The sequence below is a fragment of the Lissotriton helveticus genome, chromosome 1_1, assembly GCF_964261635.1.
Source record: "Lissotriton helveticus chromosome 1_1, aLisHel1.1, whole genome shotgun sequence".
NCBI lineage: Eukaryota > Metazoa > Chordata > Amphibia > Caudata > Salamandridae > Lissotriton > Lissotriton helveticus.
This window is the reverse complement of record NC_136057.1, coordinates 390,815,129-390,832,570: the sequence shown is the minus strand read 5'-3', so window position 1 is coordinate 390,832,570 and position 17,442 is coordinate 390,815,129. Positions and strand designations below refer to the sequence as shown.

Genomic DNA, 17,442 nt, shown 5'->3' with positions numbered 1-17,442 from the left:
CAGGGTCCCAACACAATTCTTCAAAATAGTTGAAGGGAAGCTGCGGCTGCTATTGTGGGATGGGGGTCCCGTCCGAATTGCACTGGCGAAACAAAGGAGCATACAAAGGAAGAATAGACATACAGGACATCCGCAAATACTACTGGCGACCCAACTGGCAGGCATAAGTGATTGGGCACATGCAGCCCAAACCGAACTGGTGGTGAGAATGGACAGATAAATGATGGGTGCCAGGGGATACTCTACAGCACTATATGGGAGGGAGCCCTTTGGGAACCTTCCCCAACATACAGAACAGTAGTATCAATATGGAAAGAGGTTACATCATATCTGGGATGGAAGGGCAAACTCATGGCAAAAATGCCACTATTGGACAGCAGTGAGCTGGCAGCCCTGGGAGACTTCAAGGTTTGGACAGATGAGCCACAATAGGCATTTCTAAGCTGGGCAGTGTTAGACCTGGCATCTTTGGCGTGGTTTCCCCTATCTTTTTGCCTCTACCTCCTGTATTTTTGATGCTGTGCTGGATTTAGTTTTTGCTGGTTTAGATGCTTTGGACACTCTGCCACTACTGATCAGTGCCAGAGTGTAAGTGCTCCCTGTGTAAATTATTATTCTGATTGAATATACATGTTTGGCATATTTGTATCACCATGAAGTCCCTAGTAAAGTGCACTGAGTGTGCCAGGGCTGGTGATGACAAATGCTACTAGTGGGCCTGCAGCACTGATTGTGCCACCCACAGGAGTAGCCCTAAAATGATGTCTCAGGCCTGACACTGCAGTGCCTGCGTGCAGTTTAGAACTGCCATGTCCTCCTGGTCAGTGTCCCCACTGACCAGGCCTAACCCTTCCCTTTTTGTGCACATCAGTCACCCCTATGGAAGACCCAAGGTACCCCCCTGGGCAGGGTGCAGTGTATGTAAAAGGTAAAGCATGTACTAGTGCAGGTGACATGCTCTGGTAGTGAATGGCAGCCATTTTCCTTTTTCACTACTGTAAGGCTATCTTGCTCCATAGGTTAACATGGGGGATGCTGGCTACAGTGGTTAACAGCATTTCTTCCCATAGGAACAAGATAGGACATAAGTATCTAGTATCCCTGAACTCAGAATTTAATAACACATCTTTTAGGAAAGGTTGTTTTTAAATACTGTGTTTGAGAACAGCACTTTTAGAAAGTTGCTGTTCTCTTGTCTGACCCTTCTGTGTGCCTGGGCCTGTTTGTGTATTGACTGTCTGGTTTGAGAGTGACAGGGGCTGGGGGATTCCCCAGGAGGCTGGATGAGTCAGCACGAGGCTGAATGACTGCATTTGCAACTGGAGTGGTGGGAAGAGTTAGCACCTGGGCTGAATAGGGCTGTGCCTGCCTTCCACAATGCTGGCTCCACCCCCCTGCTGGGCGGCTGAGGACCCTGCCCCTCACTCTGAAAGGAAAGATGCAGCCAGCAAAACAAAGTACTCAGGAACCACCCAGAACTGGTTCAGACCGGGCTCAGGGCCCACATGCACCCAGAGAACAAAGACGTTAGGGGTATAAGTACAGGACCCCTGACAACAGAAAATTAGATCATCCTGGAAATCAAGAAGGAACCTCTGCCAAGGAGAAAGCTGAAATTGAAGAAGGAAGACTGTCCTGCTGTTGCTCTGCTGGACTGACCTGTTGCTTTGCTGCCAAGGAGAGGGGAAGGACTTTGCTGCTGATCTGTGTCCCCTGTCTTGAAGGAATCTCCAAGGGCCTGAGAAGAGCTGGCTCCCTGTTTTGAAGTCCCAGGAACAAAAGGACTTCACCCCCAGCTTCCCTGAACTCTGCTGAAAGAGTTCTGTCCTTCCTAGAGTGCTTGATCCAGTTGTGGGGCCTCTGGAAGTTGTACCTGTGCTGGGAAGCTTGAAACTAAGCTTGAGAGACTTTTGAAACTGAAAAGTGTTGCATCGTTCGCTTGCGGAGCGCATCCCCGACAGTGCGAGAAGTTTCCTGCCGCTACGGAGGTCGAGATCGTCGCAGCGCCTGACGCCGCTGCCAGAGACGTCGCATCCTTCGTTTGCGGGACGCACCAGACCGGTGCGGGAGAATCGAACATCGCTGCGAGTATCGTCGCAGAGCCTGTCGTCGCTGGGTGAGATCGCCGCACCGCTTGCTTGCGGACCGCATCACGTCGCTGCGAGCATCGCCGCAGAACCATCGCATCGAGGAGCTGCGAGAGAGAGGATCACCGCTGGACCGCGCATCGTCGCCCCGGAGATCATCGCAGCCCCTACGAGATCGTCGCATCGTGCCTTTGCGAGAACAGACTTCCTACGGAACCTACGCACCGGAATCCATACAAGTGGCCTTCCTCCCCATACAGACCGGATTCATCGCAACACGCCCGCTGCTGCAGCGGGGCTGTTGCATCGCCTCCCCAGGGTCTCAGGAGCAACGCATCGCTTGTTTTCCACCGCACCAGCTTCTGCTTTTGGAACTTTGTTGCAACTAAAAGGTACTGTGAGTAAACGTGACGCAACTGTGAACTTATTCACGCATCAGTAGAGAATTCTATCGCAACGTAGAGAATTCTAACGCAACCTTAAGAACTCTTTTTGAAACCATATTCTTGAACTGTGTATGTTGGATGTTTGTCGTTTTGGTCTTGTGTAGTTTAGATTAAAAATACCTTTATTTTTCTAAACTGTTGTGGAGTCAGTTTGTGGTGTTTTCACTGTGTTACTGTGAGTGTTGGTACAAATACTTTACGCATTGCCTCTGGTTAGCCTAGACTGCTCGTGCCAAGCTACCTAGAGGGTGAGCAGGGGTTATCTCAGAGGGTTATCTCCTTGCCCTGACTAGAAGCAAGGGTCCCTATTTGGACAGTGGCACCTACCTCTGCCAACTAGAGACCCCCAGATCTAACATTGTTGGCAGCGGTGGGATTTGAACTTGTATTTGTACTTGACCCACAGTAATTGGTGTACATCACTAGTGAGTGCAGACCACTACGCCACCACATACTACTGGTTTTTGATTTGTTCTATTTTTGAGTAACTCTTCTAATACATCATGTCTTTGCATGGGAAGGCACCCAGTAAGGAGGCAGAAGTAGAGATGGAGTTTGCCATTGGAGATTTGTATTCATACAAAGTTGAGCAACTTAGGAAATTCTGCCTTGAGTTTGAGTGCCCCATAAAGAGCGCCTACAGAAAGGAGGAGCTGCAGAAAATCTTGAAGGCCCATTGGGAGGCACAAGAGGGAGAGGATGATGTGGATGTAGAAAACAGTTTTCAAGTCACAGATTTGCCAGTGGGCAAAGTAGGTGCAGGAGCTGGCAGCAACCATTCCAGCAGGGGCCTCTCCCCAGAATAGTTACAAGAAAATCAGAGAGTAAGAGAGTATGAGTTGGAAGTCATGAAAATGAAAATGCAAATGAAGCAATTTTAAATGGATAAAGAGAGAGAAAAGGCGGCGGAGGAGAGCAAAAGCGCCCGCGCCTTGGAGGAAAAGAAATTGCTTTTGGCTCATGAATTGAGCATGAGGGAACTGGATCTTAAAGCCAAGGAGGTGGAAGCCAGTTCAAATGGTGGCAGCGCGAAGCCAGTGCATGGGGGTAAAGTATATATTCCCAAGGACCTGGTACAGAATTACCATAGGGGTGAGGATATTTATGCCTGGTTCACTTCGTATGAAATTGCATTGAAGATGAATGGTGTGCCTGATCAGCATTGGGGGGCGGGCCTGTGGAAACATTTTGAGGCTTCTGGGAGGAGTGATCTAGAGCCCTTAGAATTAGCAGGTGCCATGACCTACCCCAATATGAAGGAGGCCTTATGTCTCAGGTATGGCCTTACCCCAGAGCAGTACAGACTGCAGTTTAGGAACTCCAAGAAGATAGAGTCTGAGACTTGGATTGAGTGTGTGAATTCGTACTCGCGTGCACTGGAAGGTTGGATGAAGGGCAGTAAAGTAACTGATTTTAAGGGGTTGTTGCATTTAATCAGTTGGGAGCACTTGAGTAGTCTTTGTGTTCCAGAGCTGCGCCAGCATCTTTTAGACAGCAAGCTGACAGACCCCATTGAGCTTGCTAAGGAGGCGGACCACTGGACCAGTACCAGGGTCCACAGAGGAATTGTGGGTACCACAGCCAAAGGTGGGCAGGGTCCCCAGCAGAAGAGTGGGGGGGACAAGGGTAATCAAAAGGAGTTCTCAGAAGGGCCCCAAAATAGTTCCCAGGGAAAGGAATCCCAACCCCCCAAAGCTAAACAGCCATGGCCCTCTAAGGGCAGGCGGGACAATAGAGATAGAAGGGATAACCAAGGCCCCCCTACCTGCTATCACTGCAATGAGGTGGGCCACATTGCTCCAAAATGTCCCAAGAAGAAGCAAACACCCACTGGTGCCCCCGCCCCAGCGTTAGCTAATGTAGCTTTGGGAGGGGATTTGGTTTCTAGTGATTGGGGGAGCTAGCAGTTATGACCCTTGTCTCTCTAGGAGACCAAGAGGTGGTCCAGGAAACCTTACTGCCCTCTAACACTAAGAAATATGGGCAGAAGGTGACCATCAATGGGAGGGAGATTGAGGCTCTGAGAGACACAGGAGCCAGCGTGACATCCGTGAGGTGTCAGTGGGTGTCTGAAGAGCAAATCATCCCTGGTGTACTCCGCCCTGTAGTGGCAGCTGACAGTTCAGTGCGCTTCAGCAAGCTGGTGCGTGTTCCCTTTGAATGGGGGGGAGTCTCTGGTCTTTTGGAGGTAGTTGCCAGTGATGCCTTGCCTGTAGACTGTCTGTTAGGTAACGACCTGGAGAGTTCTCCATGGAAGGATGTAGAACACAGAACTCACTTGGAGATGTTGGGTTTGCCTGCGTGGATCTGTGTGTCCACACGTGCTATGACAGCCAGTAGGGGGGAGTCAGCAGAACTGGAGCCTGAAACAGTGGCCCAGAGACCTGCCAGGAGAGGAAGAGGCAGAGGGCGCGGGAAACCAGCCCCAGCCGTTCCCACGGTCCAGGAGGAAGCAGAACCTGAGGGGGATGCCCTGGAACCTACAGGGGAACAGGTAGCCGAACTGGGAGACTTACCTGAGCTGACCCATTGGCAGCAGGAAGGTCATCCCTCCAGGGAGGAATTCTGCAAGGCGCAGAAGGAGTGCCCCTCCCTCATTGGTCTGTGGCAACAGGCTGTAGATCAGGCAGCAGGGGGAGCAGCCAGAGATCACTTCATCTACTGGGAAGATGACTTGTTATATAGCGAGCCTAAGTTTGCTGAGCCCGGTGCAGCCCGTGTGCTGGTGGTACCCGAGCGCTTCAGAATCTTCCTAATGGGTCTGGCTCATGACGTGCCTCTTGCAGGACATCTGGGGCAAGACAAGACCCTAAACAGGCTTGTCACCCACTTCCACTGGCCCCAGATGAGAAAGCCCGTTGGTTCCTTTTGCAGATCTTGCCAAACCTGTCAAGCCAGTGGCAAGACAGGAACAAAGTTGAAGGCACCCCTTCAACCCTTCCCAGTAGTGAGCACCCCTTTCGAGCGGGTGGGCATAGACATCGTAGGGCCCCTGGACCCCAAGACAGCCTTAGGCACAGGTTCATCCTGGTCTTGGTGGACCATGCCACCCGGTACCCGGAAGCAGTCCCTCTCAGGACAATCACAGCACCCGTGGTGGGCCGTGCATTGATGGGGATCTTTTCCCGTGTGGGGTTCCCCAGAGAGGTGGTCTCCGACCGGGGTACCAACTTCATCTCTAAGTACATGAAGTCTCTGTGGGAGGAGTGTGGGGTAACTTATAAGTTCACCACTCCTTACCACCCTCAAGGAAATGGGTTGGTTGAAAGGTTCAACCGGACCCTGAAAGGTATGATTATGGGCCTAGCGGAGCCCATGAGACGGAAGTGGGACGTCTTGTTACCATGCCTGTTGTTTGCCTACAGGGAGGTGCCTCAGAAGTCCTTAGGGTTCAGTCCCTTTGAACTCCTGTATGGCCACCCTGTCCAAGGACCTCTCTCACTGGTGAAGGAGGGTTGGGAAAAGTCCCGTGGGAAAACCCCCCAGGATGTGTTCAGCTATGTGCTGGCTATTCGCAACCAGACACAACGCTTCAGGAAGCTCGCTCAGGCGAACCTGGAAGCAAGCCAGGAAGAAATGAAAAGATGGTACGACCAGAATACCACTCTGGTCGAATTTCAACCTGGGCAGAAAGTGTGGGTGATGGCGCCAGTGGAGCCCTGTGCGCTCCAAGACAAGTGGACTGGGCCATATGAGGTGGTGGAAAGGAAGAGTGAGGTAACCTACCTGGTTAACCTGAGGACTCCCAGGCAGCCCCTGAGAGTCTTGCATGTGAACCGCCTCAAGCCCCACTTTGAGAGGTCTGAAGTGACTATGCTCATGGCTACAGATGCAGGAATGGAAGAGGATAGTGATCCTCTCCCTGACCTCCTGGCAGTTAAGGAGCAAGATGGGTCAGTGGATGGTGTGGTCCTCTCGCCCACCCTGACCCCAGAGCAGCAGAGTGACTGTCGCTAAGTGTTGGGTCAGTTCTCCTCCCTGTTCTCCCTGACCCCAGGAGTCACCAACTGGTGCGTCCATGATGTGGACACTGGAGACAGTCTGCCTGTGAAACACAAATTTTACAGGGTAGCTGACAAGGTCAGGGCCAGCATCAAGGAAGAGGTTTCTAAGATGTTGGCGCTAGGGGTGATTGAGCCCTCCAGCAGCCCCTGGACTAGCCCAGTGGTCTTGGTGCCCAAGAAAGCTGCTACACCCAGTGGCCCTCCAGAACTCCGGTTTTGCGTGGACTACCGTGGGCTCAATGCGGTCACGAAGACTGACGCACACCCCATCCCCAGAGCTGATGAGCTCGTGGATCGGTTGGGAGCTGCCCAGTACCTCAGTACATTCGATTTGACTTCTGGGTATTGGCAGATTGCCTTAACTGATGGGGCCAAAGAGAGGTCAGCATTTTCAACGCCAGAGGGGCACTTCCAGTTCCGAGTCATGCCCTTTGGGTTGAAGAATGCCCCTGCCACGTTCCAGAGACTGGTTAACCAGGTACTGTCCGGGCTGGAGGAATTCAGCGCCGCATACCTGGATGACATTGCTGTGTTCAGCTCCACGTGGGAGGAACACTTGCAACACCTCTGTGAAGTGTTGAAGGCTCTGCAAAGGGCAGGCCTCACTATCAAGGCCAGCAAGTGCCAGATAGGGCAGGGTTCTGTGATGTATTTGGGACACCAGGTTGGGAGCGGCCAGGTGGCGCCCCTACAGGCAAAGATTGATACCATTCTGGCTTGGGAGCCCCCCAAGACCCAGACAGAGGTGAGAGCCTTTTTAGGACTCACCGGGTATTACCGACGGTTTGTCAAGGAATATGGCACCATTGTCGCCCCCTTGACAGAACTCACTTCCAAGAAGTTGCCCAAAAGAGTTGACTGGACTGACGCCTGCCAAACTGCTTTTGAAACCCTGAAAACTGCTATGTGCACAGCGCCGGTGCTCAAGGCACCTGACTTTTCCAGTGAGTTCATAGTTCAGACAGACGCTTCAGAGCATGGTGTGGGAGCAGTACTCTCACAAATCACTGAGGAGGGAGGAGACCAGCCGGTAGCCTTCATTAGCAGGAGACTACTCCCCAGGGAACAGAGATGGAGTGCGATTGAGAGAGAGGCATTTGCTGTGGTCTGGGATCTGAAAAAGTTGAGGCCCTACCTGTTTGGGACTCACTTCCGTGTTCAGACCGACCACAGGCCCCTCAGATGGTTAATGCAAATGAGGGGTGAGAACCCAAAACTGTTGAGGTGGTCCATCTCCCTACAGGGAATGGACTTCACGGTGGAACACCGCCCTGGCACAGAACACGCCAATGCTGATGGTCTGTCCAGGTTTTTCCGCCTTAGTGAAGAGAACTCCCAAGAGGGTGGGCAGTTCTCCCCACTTTCAGCTGGAGGGGACACGTGTTAGACATGGCATCTTTGGCGTGGTTTCCCCTATCTTTTTGCCTCTACCTCCTGTATTTTTGATGCTGTGCTGGATTTCGTTTTTGCTGGTTTAGATGCTTTGGACACTCTGCCACTGCTGATCAGTGCCAGAGTGTAAGTGCTCCCTGTGTAAATTATTATTCTGATTGAATATACATGTTTGGCATATTTGTATCACCATGAAGTCCCTAGTAAAGTGCACTGAGTGTGCCAGGGCTGGTGATGACAAATGCTACTAGTGGGCCTGCAGCACTGATTGTGCCACCCACAGGAGTAGCCCTAAAATGATGTCTCAGGCCTGACACTGCAGTGCCTGTGTGCAGTTTAGAACTGCCTCGTCCACCTGGTCAGTGTCCCCACTGACCAGGCCTAACTCTTCCCTTTTTGTGCACATCAGTCACCCCTATGGAAGGCCCAAGGTACCCCCCTGGGCAGGGTGCAGTGTATGTAAAAGGTAGAGCATGTACTAGTGCAGGTGACATGCTCTGGTAGTGAATGGCAGCCATTTTCGTTTTTCACTACTGTAAGGCTATCTTGCTCCATAGGTTAACATGGGGGATGCTGGCTACAGTGGTTAACAGCATTTCTTCCCATAGGAACAAGATAGGACATACGTATCTAGTATCCCTGAACTCAGAATTTAATAACACATCTTTTAGGAAAGGTTGTTTTTAAATACTGTGTTTGAGAACAGCACTTTTAGAAAGTTGCTGTTCTCTTGTCTGACCCTTCTGTGTGCCTGGGCCTGTTTGTGTATTGACTGTCTGGTTTGAGAGTGACAGGGGCTGGGGGATTCCCCAGGAGGCTGGATGAGTCAGCACGAGGCTGAATGACTGCATTTGCAACTGGAGTGGTGGGAGGAGCTAGCACCTGGGCTGAATAGGGCTGTGCCTGCCTTCCACAATGCTGGCTCCACCCCCCTGCTGGGCGGCTGAGGACCCTGCCCCTCACTCTGAAAGGAAAGATGCAGCCAGCAAAACAAAGTACTCAGGAACCACCCAGAACTGGTTCAGACCGGGCTCAGGGCCCACATGCACCCAGAGAGCAAAGACTTTAGGGGTATGAGTACAGGACCCCTGACAACAGAAAATTAGATCATCCTGGAAATCAAGAAGGAACCTCTGCCAAGGAGAAAGCTGAAACTGAAGAAGGAAGACTGTCCTGCTGTTGCTCTGCTGGACTGACCCTATTGCTTTGCTGCCAAGGAGAGGGGAAGGACTTTGCTGCTGAGCTGTGTCCCCTGTCTTGAAGGAATCTCCAAGGGCCTGAGAAGAGCTGGCTCCCTGTTTTGAAGTCCCAGGAACAAAAGGACTTCACCCCCCGCTTCCCTGCTGAAAGAGTTCTGTCCTTCCTAGAGTGCTTGATCCAGTTGTGGGGCCTCTGGAAGTTGTACCTGTGCTGGGAAGCTTGAAACTAAGCTTGAGAGACTTTTGAAACTGAAAAGTGTTGCATCTAATAAAGCAAGTTTAAAAAAAGGATTTGGCCTTGTGTTGTGCGGATACTGTGATCAGACCATATACACATTTGGCCTTGTGTTGTGCGGATACTGTGATCAGACCATATACACATAAATGTGAGGACCCTATCATTAACTAAACCAAGTTCCATAAGTGAGACCTAGGGAGTCATTGTGTTTCTTTACATTGGAAAGCAGAGCAGGAGGTGTCCCATCAACGCAACCAATGGCATTGTAAAATGTTGTCTGTTCCATAAAATAGTTCTTTTGTGCGCTATAACTCAGCATGCTCCCAGGGATTTGTGTGTTTTTAATTGATCATCATAGCATCCAGTAATTTTTGGAATGACAAGAATATTTCAGTTTGAATTACCGCTGTCACTCTTAAATGAAAGATCCTCAAAGCAGGCAGGTATGTCAAGCTTCACATTTGCACATGTACTGGAAGTACCTCACTTCAACGCATGCCATACCCTAGTAGTGTATCTAGCGCTTACGTATGATCAAATATTACTTCCTTCTTGTGTTTCAACATCCACAGGCCACCCTCTCATGTGGTCTAAAATGTGTATGCTTTGGCCTAAATATCCATTCTCTTTCCCAGCTGCTGTGCTCCCCAAATTGCCGTCCGACATTGCAAATGTTTTTGTTGTATTACTGGCAGCGGCGGCGCCCCACTGCTCTCTGAGCAGTGCAAAGGAAAAATAAAATTATAATAACACAACGTTATTATCATTTTATTTTTAGTATGGAGCCAGGTTGAGGCGGGGCGGGGCTGGGCACTCGTCAGATGGAGGAGGAGTGGCGAGCACTGTAGTGTCCTGTGAGACACGTTCTAGTGTCCCGCAGGAAGCTGTCATCCCAGCCACTACTTCGAGGGCTGGGCACACTGCACCCCCACACCCATCCATCACGGGTGCCACGAGTGACGTGGCCCCGTCAATAAAAGGGCCTAAGTGCACATGCTCGAGGCCAGTTACTGCGACCCATTCCATGGTGTCTGTGTCCTTCATTATTGTAATGTGGGCCTGAGGCAAAACACCACAAGCACTCTCTAACTGTGCATGATGGTTTGGCCAGCTGTCTTGGGCCGGCCAAACTGTTGTGGGCACTTAGCCTTTATCCACCTGGCTGTGTGGCACAGCTGGATGGAGAACTGTCCCAGGCACTGCCTGAGCAGCCACAGAGGCTGCTCAGACCAATCACGATGCTGCTGTCATGTTGGTGACAGCAGCATCGTGATCTGCTTATGGGAGCCTGGGTGATTCTGTGAACCAGGAGCAGATGGAGGACGTGGCAGGCGACCAGCAGGTAAGTCATCTTTTTCTGTTTTCTAACTCCCCCTCTCCCACCACTGTTTACTAGCAGCTGCCACTGATTACCGGGGCCCTCCGATTTCTATATTTTGTGTCTGCCTACCATAAGATGTGAGCAGCTGGTAATGCCTGCCTGGATTTAGCTGTGTTTCGCAATTCTCCCCAACTTATAATGTTGTCTATACTCCATATGTAATTTTACATTTGCGAATCGATAAATGGGTGAAACCTATTGATTGCACTGTGCCCACTAAGTGAAATCCTTTTTGGTGCCTTTCATACATTGCACAAGTCATTTCACAAAATCTTCAGTTATTAGAGAGTAGTGATCTTGTTTATTCGTGCAAATGGATCTGAATTGGTCATTTGCAAAGCATCTTATGCAGAGTAGAGGCTGGATAGAATTTGGGCTTGCATCACATTTTATACCATGAGAGGACACAACACAAGCTCCAGAAACAGCACCGTGCACATTGCTCTAAGACATTGTCTACCTCTGCTCGGATGCACTACCCAGTAGCAGCCTGCTGCAGCTCTCAGGCAAGCTGGAGACCTTTCTACATGAATCACCAGACACTGCCCATGTGCCATACATTACTCGCATGGAAGCCCCAAATCACTCTGTTCTGCAGACCTTGGCTGATGCCACTCTCAGCCCCGGACACAGCCCAGTAGCCTACAGCCCATAGGCATCCTGCAGCCTCTCCCACTGGCCAACAGTGTGCCTCCCTGGCACGTTAACTAATCCACCAGATACATTGCTATTGGAATCGATGGCCTAATCAGTGGGTCTGAGGAGGGCTTAAGGCAGCGTGGGACGGTTGTGGGAAGCTGCTGCCACAAGTGATTATTGTAGCAAGAATATTTCATTCTTGTGGTGGAGCAGCACCTGGGCCTGGTCACTCTAAGCCGTCTGCCCCTGTTTTTGGCATCTCCAGCTTGAATGTCTGATTTGTTCTATCTCCCGTCTTTATCCATTCATTTATTTGAGTTTTTAAAACGCATGTGCAAGATCCTAAGACAGAGGTCTTCAGGCTGTGGACGGCACCCCCACCATGCCCCCTGCCCCCAGCGGCGGGGTTATGTTTGCCTATGTAGGGGGCACGAATGGCTCAGCAGGGATTTGAATGACTCAGCAGGGAGTTGGGCCAAGAGGTCAGGAGGGTCATTGTGCACTTGGTTGTAAATAAGGATGGTCTGGAAATGCATTCTTATTTGATTTTTAGATCTCGCCTAAGATTGCACATACAGTGTCTCTTGCAAGGCATTTTGTTAGCTTTCAGTGGGCTTAGAGCCAACCCATTGCTTACCATTTGTTGGCTTCATTGTCACTCATATTTTCTTGCTTCTGATGCGTTATAGTGCACAGGCTTTACTTCTATTAAGAGAATGGAGGGACTCTGAAGAACTTAGCATGGCCCTAGTTCTCAATAATACATTAGTGAAGTGGACTTCGGCCCAGGCGTATGAGAGGCCACTGCACCCAATTATGGCTGTCTTACCACCCAAAAGAATAGTAAGACAGTGCAGGTTTTAGTTGGGGCATCAGACTAATGGCCAAGGGAAGAGACCACAGGTATTATCAGTACATTAAGCACAGTGGCACTTGTTTCATGAGTGTGAGGATCGGCTCGTTACTTTGAGACGAGGAGTGTCGCCCCACTGGTTAAAATGACCCCCATGCCCCAGGTTGGAAAAATAAGATAATAATAAAGTTGATTTATTACCATTTTATTTTTCAATAACCCTCGTCCCGAGCCAATCGTCAGGCCAGGGCGGGTTCGCTTCTGAGTGTCGGAAGCAGGGAAGAGTGGTGGTCAGGCTGGGTCAGTTTAAAATGCGCATGTTGGTTACTTCACCGGATGGGGACTGTATTCTGGGTGAGAGAACTAGTGGACAATACCCGGATATAGAACAGTCCTTAAGAAGTCGTAGGGTGAGACGCCCAATACCATAAAACATGTGTTGGCTAAGAATAATAAAGATGCAATACTTACCAAGAAATGAAATGCAACAAATGAAGATTAATTGCAAAATTGTGCATTTAATCTTGCATGTGCATGAGGCTATGTAAGCTATGTAAGTGATCTCTTAAAGATGTCTTATTTGCAGTGTGATGGTTACATTAGCCCAGCCATCCTCACAAGAGCGAAGTTGAATGAGTGTCTGGAAGCATAAGAGTGAGCGAGATGGTTCGACGGGTATTTTAGTTAGTATGGCAAAGATGATCAAGTCCATGGTAAAGTAGAAACATCTGGGGCTAGATGTAGGTAAATCAGATTTACAGATTCATAAATACCGAATTTTACCGATTCGGTATTCATGAATCGGTAAATCTGATGTAGGTAATTATTCAGTAACAAATACCGAAACGGTAGGATTCGGTATTTTCCGATTCGGTAATTACCGAATCTGTATTTGCCATTGATTCCTATGGGCCGTGAAGCCCATAGGAATCAATGGCAAATACCGATTCGGTAATTACCGAATCGGTAAAAATACCGAATTGCCAAAGGGGACAGGGTGTCACTTTGACACCCTGTTGCACCCCTGTTTTTGGCTTTGAGTGCCATGTGACACACATACATGCCCTTAGGGCATGTCTGTGTGCCACATGGCACAGGTGTACATGCACAGATGTGCATGTACACAGGAATTCGTTATTTACCATGCAATACTATTACATGGTAAATAACGAATTCTTAGGGGCCTGTGGCACTGTTTACTGTGCAACCTACATATTGATTTACAGAATCGGTACATTTACCGATTCTGTAAATCAAAGTCCCCCTACATTACAAAACTCAAATACCGGTCGGTAACGGCCGAAATCGGCCGTTACCGACCGGTATTTGGTCTCCTACATCTGGCCCATGGTATCCCAACTGGTATTATTTGAAGGCAGTTAGAACAGATATGCATACAACATTATCCATAAGGACACAAGGAGACTCTATATGATTATAGCATGTGCTCAAGGCATCATTATATAAACATTTTAGGGGGAAAAAAACAAGAAGGAAGGAGCATTTCGCAGTTATTACAGCACTGCAATATACAACTGATGAAATTGAGAACAACCCAAATTGCACGTGGTGCTCAAGGTGTGTCAGTGAAAACCAAGGTAGCGACGCATGTGACAATGTATACAGCGTGGGCGGCGCAAGGTGACTGTTGCAAAAATATACAGTGAAACATTTGATACAAAGTGGTTCCAAATGACTTTCAAGAGTTCGTATTTATTTGGGTCAATGTCGTGCTCGTGAACCACTTCATGTATTGCGCCTGTGATTGCACTGGAAGGTCGACGGCGTTTCGATCCACTTAAATCAGGATCTTCATCATGACTGGGTCGAGGGCAGTGCTGCAAGGGGGCAAAGGAAAGGGTAAACTGGGGAGGGGGTGGCCAGCAAGGCAGGAAGAAATGCAGAGGGCAGGAATGGTCCCCATGGGGGTGTGGGTCGCTGGAGGTGAAACTGGGGTACCTCTAGGGTGTAAGGAAGGATGGAGTATGGTGACCCCTGGGGGGACAGGGGGCCAACCAATCGTATGGCGGGGAGGGTAGGTTGGCCTGTAACTGGCTTGACGTCAGGAGGGCCGCGGTGCTGGTAGTGTAGCAAAGGTACTGGCTGGCGTGCAAGGAGAGGTGAAGTCTAGGAAAACAAGCATTTTTAATGCAATAGGTCTCGCATTAGGAAAGTTTGAGCTATTGGTCTTGTAAATTACAATTTTTTTTATTTATGTGTTGGTTTTGAAAATAGCGAAATTAATAGCTTTGTCATTTACAATGCCAATACTTTTAACTTTTGCAAATGTGGCACCTAAAGCATTTGTAATGCAACATGTTTTGTATTTACGTGACTTAGATGTATTGATATTACAAATTACAATGGCTTTTAATTTTTTTAAATAATTAATACTTAAACAAAAGTTATTGTAATTTATAATGGCAATAGCTTAAACTTTTGTAAATAACTTTTGTGAAGATTATGTTCAGTGTATTTTATTGTGACGAAAATCCAAGAACAGAAGTGAAATATTAAAATTTTTTTGTAACATTTGTAATAAAGCTTGAAACATTGAGAGAACATATTTGCACACTGTAGTATAGAGTAGTTCTAGTCAGGAAGATAAGTCGTGTTTTTGTTGCTTGGCGTAAATACAAATTTCTTCACAGAACACTTCGTTTTCCGCAGCACGGGGGCATGTAATGGATTGAATTGCTTATAAGACGTCTTTTGTTGTCAACGAGAAAGCCCCGCATGCACACGAGCTATATTTTGCCCAGCCTCCTTTTCAAAAGCAAGACTGGAAGCTACCTGATTGACGGATAACTTTTTTTATTCTCATCAGACAGATCTAATTAAAAAAGTACCGAGCACCGACAGCCCCCAGTAAAATCATAACAGCCATAGCTACTTGGAAAGCTGGCCTTTGTACTGCAGCACAGCTATTTTTAATGGATTCGGAAAAAATGCGATCTTATCGGAATCTTAATAGATGTGTGTTTTGGGGGGATAGATAGTAAGACAGCTGACATCGAACGCTCGCCTTTATTTTGTTTTTCGCTAGCACATTTGTTGTTGCCAAAATAACACTGGGAATGCCTTACATGCTGTCCCACATAAAAAATAATGAAACGCCGCAGCCCGGCTTCAACAGGAAGCCAGGCAACCTTTATTGGGACGGGGGCGGGGCCAGACAAATACAGGAAGCAGACGGGAGTCTAACCCGCGCTCCTGTGCCCGCCGGAAGATTTGCTTGACTGCGTCTCAGCGCGGCACCCGCCTGTTGCCCAGAATGACCGGATGGCTGCCAAGGGACACGAACGAAGAACATGGTGAGTGGGGCGGGTCTGGTGGGGCGCTTGTGTGTGTGCTGTGTGTGTGTGTGTGCGCGCGCATGTGTGTGTATGTGACGGCGGGGGTGGGTTCTCTGTATGTATGTATGTATGGGTGCATGCGTGCATGGGCGCTTGTGTGTGTGTCTCTGTGTATGCGGCTGTGTATGTAGTGTGTGTGTGTATGCGACGGCGGGGATAGGTTCTCTGTATGTATGGGTGCGTGCATGGGTGCTTGTGTGTCTCAGTGTATGCGCATGCGTGTGTGGTGTTGGAGCTTCCGAGGCAGGAGATAGGCACGGCGCCGTGCGCGCCCACGAGGTGCAATCTGCGCTCGTGCATATTTCTTGTCCACATTCCCAAAAACGGGTGACAATAGGTTTCGAGCCAGACACAAGCAAGCTTTGCTTGCTTGCATGTCTAGGCTCGACCTAACAAGGGTTCCTGGGGGTTGGAAATCATGTAGCAGTCCTGGTAGTAGAGTATGGTACAACGGGTTGCGCGCGCTGGCGAGGAAGCGCGCTGGGGCAGTGATTGTGAGGATGTCCGCAAAGGAAAGATGAATATGATCATTAAAGAGTGCGCGCCTCGGTAGATGCGAAGAGGGCAGGTCGCGTAGTTAGGGTGAACTGGCATGTGTGCTGAATGGGGGGGGCGGGAGCGGGCTCGGGGGCGAAGGAAAGAGGGGGGAGAGCAGGGGACGGTCAAGCATAAGGTGCCAATAAAAGGTTACCTGTGGAGACCCCCCCTTTACAGCACGACTGAACCGCTTGTCCTGGTAAGTTCAGCGATCTTACTTCCCCCACTAGGACTCATACTCTGCTCCCGTCAGAGCTATTAACTTCATTTGCCCCCCCCTGCCCCGCCTCCCCTTTTGTCTCCGCAGACGCCCCAACCTTCGCGGATCCTGCTCCCCCTCATCAGCGGTTCCCACGCGGATGATCTCGGTGAGTCTCGCGCAGCTCCTTTAAACTGGCTTACCCACCTTCCTTTAACCTCTTAGTAATTAAACGCTTTGTGTCCCCCCAGAACACGAGTCTCATGTGCCACACGGCTTGATGTTTCCGTCGCCCTGATTCAATCCGGTTACTTCTCCACAGGTAACCTTTTATTGGCACCTTATTCTTGACCGTCCCCTGCTCTCCCCTCCTCTTTCCTTCGCCCCCGAGCCCGCTCCCGCCCCCCCTTCAGCACACATGCCAGTTCACCCTAACTACGCGACCTGCCCTCTTCACATCTACCGAGGCGTTGCACTCTTTAATGATCATATTCATCTTTCCTTTGCGGACATCCTCACAATCACTGCCCCAGCGCGCGCATCCCGTTGTACCTTACCCTACTACCTGGACCGCTACTTGATTTCCAACCCCCAGGAACCGCGGTTTTTCCTAGACTCCACCTCTCCTTGCACACCAGCCAGTACCTTTGCTACACTACCAGCACCGCGGCCCTCCTAACGTTGAGCCAGTTACAGGCCAAACTACCCTCCCCCGCCATGCGATCGGTTGGCCCCCTGACCCCCAGGGGTCACCATACTCCATCTTTCCTTACACCCTAGAGGTTCCCCAGTTTCATCTCCAGCGACCCACACCCCCATGGGGACCTTCCCTGCCCTCTGCATTTCTTCCTGCCTTGCCGGCCACCCCCTCCCCAGTTTACCCTTTCCTGTGCCCCCCTTGCAGCACTGCCCTCGACCCAGTCCTGATGAAAATCCTGATTTAAGTGGATCGAAACGCCGTCGACCTTCCAGCGCAATCACAGGCGCAATACATGAAGTGGTTCACGAGCACGACATTGAACCAAATAAATACGCACTCTTGAAAGTCATTTGGAACTACTTTGTATCAAATGTTTCACTGTATATTTTTGCAACAGTCACCTTGCGCCGC

At 49.7% G+C, this 17,442-nt stretch overlaps 1 protein-coding gene across 1 annotated transcript in view; it reads left to right on the top strand.

Annotated features, from left to right (window-relative positions):
• The window catches only part of TEX52 (testis expressed 52), a 63,852-nt gene that overhangs the window by 15,602 nt on the left and 30,808 nt on the right, over positions 1-17,442 (top strand). The window lies entirely within an intron of this gene.